The sequence below is a fragment of the Pipra filicauda genome, unplaced genomic scaffold (genome assembly GCF_003945595.2).
Source record: "Pipra filicauda isolate LSUMZ 115617 unplaced genomic scaffold, ASM394559v2 scaffold29_size4552773_pilon, whole genome shotgun sequence".
NCBI lineage: Eukaryota > Metazoa > Chordata > Aves > Passeriformes > Pipridae > Pipra > Pipra filicauda.
The window spans coordinates 4,094,323-4,097,853 of NW_024104420.1; the positions used below are offsets into that span (position 1 = coordinate 4,094,323).

The window sequence follows — 3,531 nt, forward strand, 5'->3', positions numbered from 1 at the left end:
TGATTTTAAGGGTAATTTGCACACTGTAGAGTTGATTAACATATTTAAAAGAAACAACAAACAGCAACCAACGGAAGTTAATCATGAAATAACAATACAAACCAAGCTTTGGAAATTAAGAAAACAACTCCATCAGGAAATTAGTCATAGCCATAATCTGAAATGGAAGGAAAAAATTAAACATTGAAAGGGTTCTAAAATGCAGGTGCTTTTTGGTATAACTTGAAACGCCTCCTACAAACTCACAGAAAGCTAAGTATCATAATGCAAATAATAATTTTGGTTTAAAAAAACCCTCTTACTGAATTATTTTAAATCACCTGAAGGGAACCAGTCTTGAAATAACCTGATACTAACTGGAAAACTCTTCTGGCCTCTCCAAACTCGCCTGCGTCTGATGAGTAGAAGCCACAAGTATTAGAGACAGAAGTCTCTAGGTTTAAAAGTTTCTTTACAGAGTGTACTTAGCTAACAATAATTTATTCAGTTTGACCCAAATTACAGTAATTTGCACAGTTTGGTAGTTCAGTATGTTGGAGCATGGTGTTAATAATGCCAAGGTGGTGGGCTCGATCCCGGCATGGGCCATTCACTTAAGAGTTGGACTTGATGATTCTTCTGAGTCCCTTCCAGCTCAGAATATTCATTGACTCTGTGATTTAATGCATAGCCAAGATCAAAATGGAGTTTCTGTCCTGTGTTCACTTGGCGAAGGCTTAACTTGCTGCTCATTGTTTGCTTTGGCTGCTCTTTGCTTTTATCTCCAGGACACTGTCTCTCTACTTCTGAGAAACATCCCCACATTTTTCTGGCTTCTTCCTGCGCCTCCTGCTTTGATTTAGCTCACTGAAGTAATTGAAGCTGTACCTGCAATTCTATGACAGACTCTTGCTCCTCGTGAATTGCTTGGTTCGGGTGATTGTTCTTTAACTCTAGTTCCTCATTCTGACTCTGAAAATCTTCCATGATGACCTGCAGTTCATTCTCATCTTCATTCCACTTTCACTCTCAGAAGAACATTCCTCAGTTTCACTTCAGCCATGCAGCTGGTTACTTTCTATTTCGCTATTTCTTCTCAAAGATGATCAATTTCTTCCTTCTCTGAGGTAACCCATCTCTGCAGAAACTGCTCCATTGCCAGCAGTTCTTCTTGTTCTATTAAAATCTTATCTTCCTGTGCAAGCAGAATACTTATAACTTCCTCATTCTCACTGATCTCTTCTTTGGAGACATCTTCCTTTGAAAGACTAGCAATTTATTGTGAAATCTTTGTTTAACACTCCTGTCTCTTAGCTTCTCTTAGTTTCCTCTTAAGAGGAAAACTGTTAAGATTCTTTGCACCTTCCAGAGTCTCTCTTCTTTGGACAAGTCTTTCATCCCTGCCTGCAAATCTCTGTGTAAACAGTTCAGTAGGAACTCCTGTCACCTCATTTCTTCTTTGATGCTTTCTTATGTTTCTGGAAGTGCTGGCATTGTTGCCATATTTGACCAGTGAAGAGGTTTGGTCACATACTTTAGAGTCACATTCCCAAAGAATTCTTGAACATGTATAAAAAATACGTACGGGACATGGTTACTTTTCTGAAGAGTAAGGCTGAGCACTATAGAAATATTCTGGATGTTAATTTCTGTTTCCAGTTCCTTTGCAACATCATATGTATGCATAATCATCCAAGACATTAGGAGATAGCTAGATGCTGGCAACTCTTTCAGCTGCCTCTGGCACTCCTAAACTTTCTCAGCTTTTGTGCTCTATCCACAGGCATCTTCAAAGTGGGGCATAAGCTCTTTGGTAAGCAAATTTTCATGCAGTTGTCATAGGTACTGTTTTAGCAAGCTGGCTACTGTAGTGGACTTGCATTCTTCCAGTTTAGGAGATTCTTCTGTCTTAAGCTGCTTTTAGCTGAACAACTTTTGATTTTTTTCATGAAACTGTAGATGCCTTCACATTTCATGCCATACTTATATGAAAACCTATACATATGAAACCTATACATTATGGAAAACTGCTGGCAGGAGGGTGCCATTATACACCATGGTCCTGTTTACAGCATCAGATGAATGCCAAACACATATCTATGACTTGGAACATCCACTTGAGATATTTCTGTCTTTTGAATTAACTTTTTCTTCTTCTCTGTCCGCTGTTTTACGATATCTGTTGCAGTTAAGTCTTTTGACTTCTTTTCTCTATCTTCCTTATGCTTGTCTTCCTTGTGGTTTTCATCTTTGGGTTTCTCTTTTGTTTCAAAATTATTTTCTTTTTTTTTTTTCAACAGCTGGGTTTCTGAAAGACATTTATTATCTCGCACTGCTTCAACTTTGAAGGACTTTCAGCATCATCACTGGAACTGTCCAGTGAAATCCTTCTATTTTTTTCTTTCTTAAATTTTCCTTTCTTCTTCCCATGCTCCTTTTCATCATTAGATACTATATCTGGAGGGTCATGCAAGGTATCATGAGGTGGTAAAGGCTCACTGGTGCAGTACCATCCAGGGAATTTTGAAGGAATGATTTCTTCAGAACTGGGAGCATAAGCAAGACACCCACTGTGTTCTACTTGACAGTGTTCACTGGGGCTGCCAGTGGGAAGCAGGAAGCACTGGGTCATTCTGGTTCCCTGATATCAAAGTGAAATCTTCTACTACCTGTCAATGACACTGTCAGGGACCTTCTCTCTGGGACAGCAGCTCCGCTTCAGCTTCACATGCAGGGCCTCGCCTCGCTCCCCCTTCTAGCTCCCTGTTCTGCCTCCGTTGTCAGGCTACAAAGATGGTGAAGGGCCCTGAGGGGAAGCTGTACAACGAGTGGCTAAGATCACCTGGTCTATTCAGCCTGGAGAGGAGGAGGCTGAGGAGAGATTTCATTGCAGTCTTCAACATTCTTAGGAAGGGATGTGAAGGGGCAGGCACTGATCTCTTCCCTCTATTGACCCGTGACAGGACCCAAAGGAATGAATGGCATGAAGCTGTGCCAGGGGAGGTTTAGACATTAGGAAAAAGTTTTTCACCCAGAGGGTGGTTGGGCACTGGAACAGGCTCCTCAGGGAAGTGGTCACAGCACCAAGCCTGACAGAGTTCAAGAGGCATTTGGATGATACTCTCAAACACATGGTGTGACTCTTGGGGTTGGTCCTATGCAGGGCCAGGAGCTGGACTTTGATGATCCTTATGGGCCCTTCCAACTCTGTTTCTGTGATTCTGTGATAATTTCTGCCAATCTTACCTCCTTGTTTTCTCTTTGTTTACAAGGCACCTATCCATACTGAGTGTAATAATCCCACTGAAAGCGTGGATCATACTTTCTAAATGTTGTGTAACAGCTTGAAGCCACCATCAGCTGAAAAGAGCTGAAAGGCAATTTACAATAATTTGGTGTAGCATTACGGAGCAAACCTTCTGTGTGTGCAGCCAGTAGAGACAGGTTCTGGACAGGTCTGACTTCATTCATTTAAAGCATCATATATCCTGCAAAGAAATTTGTGAACACATTAATCATTGTTTCTGGCAAAATTTTTTTCAGATGCATTAA

General features: G+C 40.9%; 1 pseudogene; it reads right to left on the reverse strand.

Moving 5' to 3' along the window:
- Window positions 1–843: 843 nt before the first annotated feature.
- On the reverse strand, window positions 844–2,611 carry LOC113982281 (annotated as a pseudogene).
- Window positions 2,612–3,531: the final 920 nt, after the last annotated feature.